The following is a 12,931-nucleotide window of genomic DNA, read 5'->3' as shown; positions in this document are numbered from 1 at the left end:
AAGTGAATTAAATTATATCAAAAGGTTAATTCTTTAATATTTCTAATATCCCTTTCACACTATTTGTAAAATAAAAAAATCCTTTTTTTATAATTTGCAAATCGAAATCGTTGACAACACTGTTTGCATCAGACGCGTGAGCGACTTATTCTCTCCATTCTCTCATCGTTTGGCAAAATTGAAATATACATATGATCGTGTGAGTTTTGGCCACCTCTGAGTTAAAGCGCAGTTAGTCAACGACGTAGCGTAAACGTAGGTTGGCGTACGTAACAGCATATCAAATTTACTGTTGATAGAGAGAGAGAAGCAACGGCAACGTATGTTTAACATAAAACAAGGTAGACTTCCAGATTATCTGAGTGATATCCTACGATATAATAGTGCAACCCATTCGTATTTACTCAGGGGGAATAATAGCTTCAGGCTGCCGCTGTATAAAACGGAAATAGATAAGAACATCTTTTATAAGGGATTAAAATGTTACAATGAACTTCCAACTCAAATAAAAAATTGTAAAAACGTTGGTATCTTCAAAAGGCTGCTACTTGATCATAGTAGAACATTGGCTATCAGATAGAAAGGTCCGGCATGGAATCTAGTCCTTTCCATCCGTACTAGCTGCATGACTCTGGATCTAGTCCATTCAGATCACCCATAATATATGAAATAAGAAGATCGGCACGAAAACTAGTCCTTTCCGTCCGATCAAATAGCGCGACTCTGGATTTCGTCCATGCAGATCGCCTGCCTTTCCAACCGCTCAGTTGTGGCGGCTCTGGAAATTACACACTTAGACCGCATATCGTACGTGATATATTTACGGTACTGCTTGGAATCATGTCCATTCCAACAGCATCGAGAATATGCTATCTTAGTTAAATATACATAAACTATTTAAACGTTTATGCGGCAAAGTTTACCATTTTGCAAATTGTTATTTCCAATAATACGTGCGTATAAACGTAGTATCTGTTTTTGAAAAGTGACCGAATTTATAAACGCGTTTTACTTAATTAATTGATGTATATATATTAAAAGTACAAAATACGCACGTGAACATAGAAAATATAGTATATCACACAAAATATAAGTGAAAAGTGGTATTTTGTACAAAAATTTGGGGGTGGTAGTGAAGATTATTTAACAACAAATTGCTTAAATACTATTAGCAACTACTTTGTGAGAGTGATATATTCATGTAGAGTAGGGATGCACAGCAGAGGTGCACGCAGTCGACGTCGCGGGCAAACTGCGAGAACGCGAGCGTGCTAAGTGAGGTGAAGTGAGCTGTACGGAGATGGCAACGTATACATATTAACCACTACACACTTATTTTCAAGTAAAAATGCGTGTATGGATGTGTACTTTTGCGACAACTGAGCCAGTGTGGCATCAGGCCACCAGAAAAAGCCAATTTTTCCAAAAACAAAAGCGCCAAGTTTTTATTATCATGTTTAATAATTTTTTTGATTCAGTAAAAAGTGTATATACATATCCATTTCCTCACGTTTTTATTAATAAATTAATTTCAATACATTTATAACAACGGAAAACATATTTAATTTACCCATTCCTCACATTTTATTCAGTAAATGAATTCCATCTTAATGTAGAATATTAGTGTATAGTACGTACATACATACATTTGTACCTATGCATTCGGTGTGCCTAAATTAAAAAAGCATCACTAAATAACGCACCAAGCATTGAACTCCAATTATTTTGGCTTTTTGGTTTCCCAAAAGCACTAAATTTAGTGCAAAATGCACTTCATTGGCAACAGTGAGCTGAGCACATCAATGCTCAAACAGTGATGCCAGACCAAGTATTGAGTAAATGCGCTATGTATATTTTTCTTTTAAAGCAAAAGTCCTAATTGGCGAGGGGATTGATTTTTGGTTCTTACATAGAACACTGATAAGATTCACAAACTTATCTTAGGACTTAATTAAAATAATCAACATTATTTGTAGACGAATATATTTGTGTTCGTATGAAATAGTAGCTTATGTCGGGAGGCTGGCTTTAGTAAAATGTACCATTTCCTATATTCTTTAAACCACAAGGAATTTTTTTATGAGACTTTATACGAATATTGACTTGCTAGCATCGCAACTGCCTCCTTTACGTTTATTTTCCAAGAGTTCTTCAACGACTCGGCGCCAGTGAGTATTTCGCAATCGTATGCTGCGAATGGTTCATTATACTAAAGCCAGTCTTCCGACATAACCCTGCAGTAAATCGCTCTAGTTCAGAACTAGCGCCGAACTAGCTCTTTAAGAGGCGGTACTGGTTCTCGATCTATCCCAAAGCAATGCTTTTAACTGTCTCTTTTTACATGGCGATGTCCTACGAAGTGGAAATTGCCACCTCTGCAGAACTTTCGAACTAGTTCTGAACTGGTTCTGTTTTCGAACAAAATTTTGATTATTAGATTTTTTGATATTTTTTAATTTTTTCTGTTCTTTTACAGATTGCATTTTATTTAATTTTTTTAATTTTATTTATATTAAATTTGATCATTTCTCTTCAATTTTTTAGCGGCACTAAAAATTTAAATTTATTACATCTGGAAATCACAACTGCATCCACCGCGATTTGAACTCGCGACCAACGATATTAGAGTCGGAGGTCTTCCCGCTGAGCTATTGTAGTGTTGTTCGAGAAGTGAGAATTTGTGCATTTACTTCTCAACAGAGCGCAACTAGCACACCAAAAGTTTTAACTGTCCCTCTCTGCAGCCGTTTTGCACTAGTTCAGAGATAGTTCTGAAATGTATAGGGCGGAACTAGCGCTTTAACAGACTGTCTCTAAATTTTACTGCAGGGAAGCTTATTCTATACGAACACAGATATGTATACTTCCTAATAGGCTTGTAAAATGCCCAATACCCAAATCCCTCGCATGAGTTATTATCGGTAAAAAATTGGGTACGCTCAAATCTGGCATCGGTGCAGCAAGTACTTTGTCATGCCAGTGAAACAGTGTTGATATTTTAAGTACAATTGTACTTTTTTTAGTACAATTAATTTTAAAAAGTACAAAAATACAATTTGCCGATTTTAAGTACAATTTCAACATCAAAAATACTTTTTGTATCAAACGCTCAAATCTTTTCTAGCACTTTGATTCTTAATCCGTTTACATTTAAATAAATGGATATGCCTATATTTCATATTTGCTACAAAACAAAATTATGAATTGTAATTTTGAATGCAAACGTGATTGTGAACAGTTATATTAGTTATGTGCGTTATGGTGATTGCGATTTCTTATCACCGGCGGGTGAAATATCCCTTATCGCTGTTTATTTTGAAAAAATCTTTGGAAATGCAATTTACCTTATGGCGATCCTGCAGAAATAGAAGTAATTGAGCAATTCGGTGGTTGAAAGTAAAAAAATGTAGGTAAATTCCATGCGTTGAAATTAAAAATTTCCATTGAGGATTTCCATTTTATCGGTAGTGATCTCATTTTATGTAATTTATTTTCATTAATATGAACTGACCTATATAGTGTATTAATGTTTTATCATTATTGTCTTCATCTTTGACAAAATTACACGGTCACCCTGTATTTATTTTAAATAATTTTAATTATTTTTTTTATAAAATGGTAGCGCATTGTCTAAAAGTGATCAAGTGATTGTACTATCAAGCTCGACGCATATAACATACCAGCATGCTGGTACAATCTTTATTTCTTTACAAATTAGGTCCCGAAAAGATCGAAATGAGTAGAGCCGAAATTTCATAAAACATTGTTAAACATTGGTTTTTTAAATGCACAAATGCAATATTGTGAACTTTAATCTTCCACAAACGCGGCTTTGACTCATATAGTGCAAGAATTTTCCGCGAAAACGATTTTTTCTTTCAAAAAATATGAGCTAATTTCACCATTCACGACACCAGCTTGCTGGTACAAACATAAAAATATCAAATCGTTTTTGATGTCGCACCAGCAGCTGGTACAAGAACATACACAGTCAGTCGGCTGGCACCAACACTTGATGGCGCCAGCATGCTGGTATCATGTATAGGCCCTTTAACAAAAACCTTGCAATAAATCCAAATTTGAAAGATTGAAAAAAATCAACAAAGTTTCATCACAGTTTTTGTTCAGAATTTGTAGACATGTTTTGGGTTAACATTTTTGTAGCCCATTCATTCTAGTATAATAAGGAGCAAGTTTGAAGTGTCTAAAAAATACCATTGATTTTTTGAATTTTTCTGTTTGCGGTGTTGCGCACTTTCTTCCATATAACGAATGTTCGCATTTTATTTTATATGGATGGAAATGCGCGTGTTGCGTTGCTGTTTTTTATTTCAATATTTTAAATTAAGCTCTATTTGTATAGTTTTTGTTAGACAATGATAAATAATATAATAAATAGCCCAAACCAGGTGTCCGTAGCATTTTGTCGCGGGGTGTACTTTTAAAAATGTGAAATATAATTCAAGAATTTATTTGTGTATAATTTAAGTTAAACTCTAAGCTGAATGAAACTTAGTTTAACTTAGTGGGACTTTCTGACAAGACGGGCTATGACTTTATAGGCTAGCTGAAGAGATCTCAATGATAAGTTACGCTAAATTAAGCCTACACTAACTGAAGCTGTACAATGAATTGAACAATAAACACACTGCAGTAGACAACAAAACTGTTTTTGTTTGGTTGCGGGAAAATGGAGGTAATGCATTGACGGAAATGGTGAAAAGTACAATTAAGCTCAAAAACTTACAATTTTTGTCATTAATTTGGTACAATTTAAAAATTTTAAATATCAACACTGATGTGAATGTATGTCAGCGATGGGCTCACGCACGCAACTACATTTTGCGAAAACAGCGAGAGCATTCAGTTGATGTTAAATGTTCGGTAAGTGGGGTTGTGCTAGCGCTTTTAAGAAAATGCTTGCTGCCGGCAATAAAATCAATAAAAGCGCGATCACATCCTCACCGCATGAGCTCAGTATATCCAGTAAAAAAACTGTGGTGAAGTCCTTTATGGGGATAAAGTTTCCAGAGGTGAAATTTTAGGTAGCACACAATTTCTTACACGCATGGTTGCTTTTCAGCACTCATGAAAGAAACTTAAGAAATATTTGAAAAAAAAAGTTCATATAGTACATTAATTATTGAAAGAAATACCATATAATGTATGTACTCTGGTTAATAATATCAAAAAATGTATTAGAACCACCGTTTAATGTTATATTTGATACAAATTAATATTGCTGCCCCGAACGCTCTGCGCTTTGCCACTGAATAATAGATTTACTTAAAATTACATCCCTGGTCCTTGTTCTTTCTGTATCGCATCGTGGTGAATTCACATTTCTCAGAAATTTGACAACAAAACAAAACAAAGCGAGTATTTTATTTGCTAATTTTTGCGATTTCTATTTTTAATGTAAATTTATGTCTTTTTAGGATATGTCGAGCCAACAAAGAAGGCGCAGTTGGAAAATTGAGTAATTAGTAATGAAGTAGCAGGCATATTTGGAAAATTATGCCGATAAGCAGAATGGAATTTGGGAAAGTAAGTGCATGGTTGCAGCATATCTATGTATAAAAAGTATTTAATTAAATTGTTTATAGAAATGTTATAAATCGAGTGGCTCATTTACGATGTGCTCCAAACATTTGGCGAACTTTTTTTCGCCTTTTCAACGTGCTAAGTAACAAGTTAAGAGGACTGCCATCACGGCCGGTAAGAAACCGCAAGCAAAGGGCAGACAACCTTCCAGGAAGCTGCCTCCTGTCCCCGAGTCGAAGCTGCAGTTCAGCAAGAGCAGGTCTGCAAATTGCTACCCTGATCAAACGTAAACTAAAGCGCTCTGCTGTGATTGCACTCCGTAAACGTGAAAACTTGGTGCATGCTGAGAAATATCAAACAAGAAAACTCAGTGATGGACGCCGTGAGATGGAGTAGCGCCGTGTGGCAAAGAAATGCGGCCAAATCGACGGGCCTGAAAAATCCAAATTGGCTTTTGTGATCCGCATCCGCGGTATCAACAAAGTTGCAAAAAAAGTGCGTAGTTTTACAGTTCTGTCTTCGCCACATTAAAACGGTGTGTTCAACAAATTGAGCAAGGGAACCATTAATATGCTACGTATGCCGAACCCTATATGGGGTTATCCAAATCTTAAATCAGTTCGTGAATTGATGTACAAACGTGGAATGGCGTGTCCCAATCTCTGCTTTGTGGTCGAACGCAAATTTCGCGAAGCGCACGAAATTCAGTGCCCCCCAGAAAGCCCCCAACTTCCCGTTGCTATTCAAGCTCAACACATCAACCCGAGGCTGGCGCAAGAAGGCTAATCACTACGTCGAGGTTGGTGATTTCGGTAGCCGTGAGCATAAGATCAACAAATTGCTGTACAAGATGGCTTAAAGAAATTGTTGTTTTGTATTTAAGGCGACAATATAATTTGGCACATCTTCAAAAGACGCCCAAGCAAAAAAAAAAAAAGAAAATTAAAAAATTCCGGAAGTTGCCTTTTCACGGGTCGATTTCTGTCGACTGGAAAATTCACTTAAGATATCGACTAGCCAAAACGCTTACATTTTACGGTTGAATTGCAATTTACACGGGTAGATTTTGGTTAAACGACAAAAATCGACCGTGTAAAGGCAGCTTAAATAACGTTCAAATTAATCATCCCCTTTGAGATGGGAAATACCAATAACCATTTCATAATTTCGAAAATTATTCCATTTATATTTGTTCTTGCATTTTCCACACCACTTGTGAGGTATGCTTTTACGCGCGTTACCGATTTTTTTTTTTAATGTGCTCGGTTGCCCAGGAGGCCTATTTTCACCTTTACAACTTAACTTAAACAGAATTAAAACTAAAGCATGCAATATATAAAGAAAATTAAAAGTTGTCTTACATCTAGTAAACTTAAAAAATTGCATATTAAATGCATTTTTCATTATAAAATTAAATTAAATATCACAATTCAGTTGAAGTGTATACATATGTACATATTTACAAAATGTGGTCTGTTTGCACCCACAGTAAGTTCCCTAAAATTCAGAACTGAAAAAAAAACGAGCAAATGGGGTCGGAAACTACTAGCCCTAAAAGCATAATGTGGAAAATGTTTGAAGAGCTGCGAAATTGTATTGCAATAATAAAAATAACAGTGCATAAATTGGAAAATGGTTTTTGTTTTGCTTTATAATTTTTGGGAATATTGGTTCAGATGGAATTTTTTTATTTGTTTGGTTTTTCAGCTCGTTAATGATGCACCCAGGGTTGCATTTACTGTCTATGAAAATATTTCATGAAGCGTTCCAAAATTAGCTCCTAGCAACTAAAAGTTGGTTAAGCTTAAATGAAATAGTTTTTTATTAAATATTTATTCCTGGTATTTAGTAAAAATCATTCATCTGAATACTAATGTATGAAATGAAAGTAAATAAAAATCTACGAATACATTTCATGAATATTTTGTCATAGGGCAATTATTAAGACATAACTTTGTTGGGCGTTGGTGCCGACGTATATAGAATTAATGCGTTAGAGAGAGATAAATATACAAGCTCAAGCGCTAATTTAGGTATACTTGTATACCTGTTACTCGTCTGGCATATACTCCAACTGCGAAAATAATGACAATTATAATCTATTTAGATGCATATTTTAGGTAAATATTATATCGTCGCCTGGATAAAAGATTGTCACAAGTTACTTTCGGTAACTCACAATTGAAGTTTGGAATGCAATTTCTCAGGAACTAGACTACAGATTTTCTCCAAAGTATCGGAGAATGCTATGTACTAGTTCATGAAATTCTTAAATTGTTTTATTTTTTTAGTTTAGTGTCAACCATTTATGAGTTTAATAAAATTTTGTCGAATACGATATTTGTCAAAAAATTTGCAGTCAGTTTCAATGATATACGCCAAAATGTGATAACAATTTTTATAAATTAACGATACTTTTTACTAATCAGCCTAATCGTGAGTTTCGCCCGAACCAAATTTCGCCAACAGTTTTTTCATCCACCTGTAGTGAACGAAAAGTAAAAAGTGACCCGGTTCTAGAAAATGAAACTCATGATAAAGCTGAATATGTCGGAAACTAAAGAAGAACAGATAACTCTATTTGAAAGATTTTGATTAGTTTACTGAGGCATGAATGTTCGACACCAACTGACGGTATGCAGTTTTAAAGCGCAAACAGTCAACGACGTAGCGTAGACGTAGGTTGACGCAGACACGATCTATCTTATGGGATTCGCGTGTTAACGAAAACTCACCACCGCATGGCGGTGACGTTGTCGTTGCTTTTCTCTCTCTCTATCAACAGTAAATTTGATATGCTGCTACGTACGTCAACCTACGTTTACGCTACGTCGTTGACTAACTGAGCTATTATGGTCCATTCAATTTTAGTATTATAAAGTGAAAGTTCGGCTAAGAATTCATGTTGATTTTTAATATTTTTTGCATTTTCTTTATACAAATTGGATGTACAAAAATTTCAGTATGGAAGAAAAAGTGCAACACCTTCAACGAAAAAAATTCTCAAAAACCTACGCGAATTGAATGTACTATCTCGATCATTTAAACATCTCGGACTCGCCCATCACTAAAAATGATTATTCAAATCTAAAGTATATATTAAATGATATTTAATATTTGCTTTAGATGAAATTTCGACAAATTTGTTTAAACAAAAATTTTAAGCGCATATGCAGAATGTGGAATCGAGATTCTTCTACTTGCGTTTCTATGTTTTTATCATTTATCAGTTTAAGCACATACGATTAAATGTAAAAAAAAAAATATTTTTAATTGCGGATCCAAAAGAAATATTTATTAGTTGCATTGAGTTACGCAAAAATAGTGCCGAAAATCAATCGATTGTGCTGAAGGTGCCGGCTGCTTCCGAAAGGGCCGAAAATGGCACAATGTACACTCATTTTCCATCACTGTCACACACAGGTTGCCAGGTTGACGTTTTTAACGTCATTTGGACGCTTTTTGTATCCCGTTGACGTTTGGACGTTTTTTGTGTAAAAATTACGTTTTTTAACTTCCCAGTAATTTTTCTTTTTGACGGTAAGGGTCTTTTAAGTAGAACTGATTTTGAATTACTTTCTTAAAAAATCTTTACAAGCTTTGTGTTTTGCAGCAGCTGCTTCAAAAGATATTTATTCTTTGGACACAGATGACTTTAATATGATGCAAACCAAGCGTACGCGCACTTTTTTTTATCTTGGACTAAGGATCCCGTGTTCAAAGGCTGGTTGGGTAAACACTTGAGGTTACGAGGCTTATTGTAATATTTGCAATAGGCACATTAAAAGCCAAATCAGGAAAAGCTGATCTATTGCAACACGCACGCTCGCAAAAGCATCAAAAAAGCTGTAGCGGCATAAAAAGTCAGAAACACTAGGCGACTTTTTTAAGACTTCATTGAAAATGTAACGAACGCAAAAAAGGCTTAAATATTGCTATGCTCCTTCTTAGCAGAACGTAATTTAGCATTTTCGACAACCGACCCCCTAACCAAATGCCTACAAAAAAAAAATAATTATTAAAAATCTACGCGATTATTTAGCCCATTCAAACTTGCACATTATTGCCCTGAAATTTAATGCGCTATCAAACTGCATACTCAAAAAAAATCTAAAAAATATGAATAAAAAGTTGAGAATCTAGCTGAAACTTTACAGATTTTTTATAACTTTTGCACAAAGTTTGAAATGAGGATTTAAATTTTGTTTTTTATATAATGAGCTTGGCTTTTATGGAAAAATAATAAACAAAAGAGAAACAGCCAAAATCGATCGAAATGTTGTTGACTTAATCAGCTGGTCACAAGTATATGTATAAAATGATTTTTATATTAACGATCTCAAACCAGTTTACAATGAATTTTAAATGTGCTCTGTCGAAATGACATTTTAATATACCTTACGTACATATCTATGTACCTTTGTATGCAATAAAAGTTTAGCAAGACGAATTTTTTGTACATACATTCATTTGAAAAAGACGTTTTTGGGTAGAAAATGACGTTTTTTCAGACCAAGAGGGACGTTTTCTCATGCCGAAGACTTGGCAACACTGGTCACACATACAATCTCACTATTCTGCTGACTTCGTTTTCCCCTTCCGATAACTTTTTGCTTCCGCGCTTGCCTAGCACCGCTGTGCAAAGCTTTGCACGCGCAGTCGTCCGCGACACACATGTGCTGATTTGGGCATCCCTAATGTAGAGAAAGCCTCCCCCAACATCCTCACCAAGTTTCATATCGAGCCCTATAAGGAGGCTTTCGCACGAGGCGATTTTCCAGGCAACTTTTGCGTTCAACTCACGCAGGGTTGCACGAAAAAAAAATTGAATAGCTAAAAATATAAAAATATATCAATATATTCGCCATAAAAATGCGTTTGCATTGTTCAACTTTGCATTCTACTTTTGGTTGAACGGCCTTTCAACTAATCGCTTTCAACAAAGTTGGTCGCCAGCGAACATTTAGCCATTCAACTTTTTTTTCGTGCAAACCTGCGTGAGTTGAAAGCAAAAGTTGAACCCAAAATCGCCTCGTGCGAACACCTTTTTATACATTCGCTGAAATTGGTTCCGTTTTGGAATCCAACCCTTGGGCGGTTAATGTACACAAAATACACGTGAACATTTCAAAGATCATATATTTATAAAAATATAAGTGTTAAGTGCTCTTTTTCATATGAAACTTTGCTAGTGAAAATGCAAGGAATTTACCAACGAATTAGTTAAATACTATTACTAATAAAGTGAAAAGAGTGATAAATAATGTAAATATATACGATTCTTAACACCCCCGCCAAGTTTCATGACGAAATTCGTGACAATTTTGTGAAAATAGCCAAAAACCGATGTAATGAAAAGCCAACCCCGCCGCGTTATTGTGGTATGACTACGGTGACCATAAATATATTTTGAAAATGCAGGACAATTTTTTATCAAATTTACCTACATATAATTCCGTAGTATAAAAATAACAAAAATATACTACATATATGTATACATTTCTCGTCATTTGAATAGCGCACCATTTTTTTGATTTTCTACTATACAAAGTATGCTTGACAAAATTTTTATATGGAAGAAAATGCGCAGCACCGTCAAAAAAAACTGTCGCCCCTATGTTTATTTTTTTTTAATTTTCAAAAATTTTTAAAATGGGATGTAGACGTAGATTATGCTATATTTTTATAAAAAGCTAATGAATATTGAACAAACAAAAGGAAAACTGTACCTACTAAGTATTAAAAAGATGCGCTATTCAAATAACGAAGTGTATATTTCTTAATTATTAATCCAATTTTAAACTTTGAACATAAATCACATTTGCTTCATTGGTATTAATCTTTTAGTAATGAATATCTACAATATTATAATAAGGTATATTACATACTACTTTACACAAAAAAATACCCATGGTTTCAAAGAAGTGTTAGTAATTTTCCAGTTATTCCTCAATATCTCATGAAACGACCAACAGTTCGAATGGTATTGTAAGACTATGTGCAAAAATATATATTTTTTGTGCAGATTGTGTTCCGTAACATCTACATTTCTCATCAGATTTTCATTTACTGTAAAAAGAAAATGATTGAAATTTCAATTTTTCGATTTTGGTCGCTTGTAACACTAATAATTTTCATCGAAATCGGCAAAGTAATATATTTTTGTAAGAGGACTGTAGGTCGCTTTGTTGATTGGATAATTTTTTTATGAGATATAGACGAATAGGTTCGAAATGTACCAAAAAACACGTTTTTCGAAAAAATTACGAAAACGCTTGTTTGAAAGGAAAATTGGCTTAAAATATTTTTGTTTCTTAAGCGATTACCACAAAAGTTTTAGAACAGTGTTATCGATATATTTGATGCTGGTCTTCAATTTCTCGTCATCCATTGTCCATAACCGTACAATATTTAGAACGCATTGACTAGTTGAACCTTCAAAACCAGCTTTTATTTCGATTAGGAAAAGTTAATTTTTAAATATCGAAGAAAATGCGGGACAAAGGGAGACACTTGGAACAAATCAGTACATTTTGGGGGTTTTCTGTTTTGAAAAACTACGCTGGACAGACCTTTAAATAACAGTACGGTCCTGCAAAAAACGGAACGGATGGTCCCCGTAGGTATGACCCATACAAATTGTAAGAGCATGAGGATTTTGAGTTGATTGGCGCTTGACGCACCAATTCAGGGACGGCAACAAGTACCAAAAAGCTGACATTTTTCGTGAGGTACTTAAGCGGGTTTTACTTTATATCGATAGATTTCTTAAGTATTTTTAACTTACGTCACCTTCGATCCGCAGTGAAATACCGATCTTCGAAGCAAGGTTTTCATAAAACTGGATTCAATTATTATTAATTTATTACCGAATCATGTTCATAAAACACATATAAAAACATGCTTTGTGGCATGTATACACACCTTAACAAAAAATTAGTATTATATGCTTTTTTTTTACCAGCATATACATGCCTAATATATGAAAAAAACTACATACCAAATACATCAAACACATATAAAAACGTGAACCGTATTTTTTCAGATCGTCCCCAACCGCATAACCCATTGGGGCCTTCGGCTAGTTACCAAATTATACGATTTCCAAAAAAAAAAAATCACCGTGATGGCCACTGATATCTTAACAGAATGTTCTCGGCATTCACCGGTAAAATTACGTAATTCTTGTAAAATGATTTATTCCACTTACTTTGTTTTATGTCCTGTTTAATAAGATTCCAAATGTCCAGTTAAAATTATTAAATGCCAATGACAGTGCACTAAAACGTGCAGCAAATAAACACCCGATAAATGCTTAAAAATTCGAAGCCTACTGGAACAATCTCAGCACACCACGTTTGAGCCAGTGTATATTCGATTTTTTAGA

General features: G+C 34.4%; 1 protein-coding gene across 1 annotated transcript in view; it reads right to left on the bottom strand.

Moving 5' to 3' along the window:
* LOC118734147 (heat shock protein 60A) overlaps nt 1-12,931 on the bottom strand; it is a gene marked incomplete at its 5' end in the record, with an annotated part of 65,893 nt that extends 52,962 nt beyond the window's left edge. Inside the window, 1 exon segment of the mRNA XM_036463861.1 lies at nt 12,755-12,931.

This window comes from Rhagoletis pomonella, unplaced genomic scaffold (genome assembly GCF_013731165.1).
Source record: "Rhagoletis pomonella isolate Grant_MI unplaced genomic scaffold, Rhpom_1.0 Rhpom_scaffold_00002, whole genome shotgun sequence".
NCBI lineage: Eukaryota > Metazoa > Arthropoda > Insecta > Diptera > Tephritidae > Rhagoletis > Rhagoletis pomonella.
The sequence above is the reverse complement of the archived record's forward strand: the minus strand, read 5'-3'. Positions and strand labels throughout refer to the sequence as shown.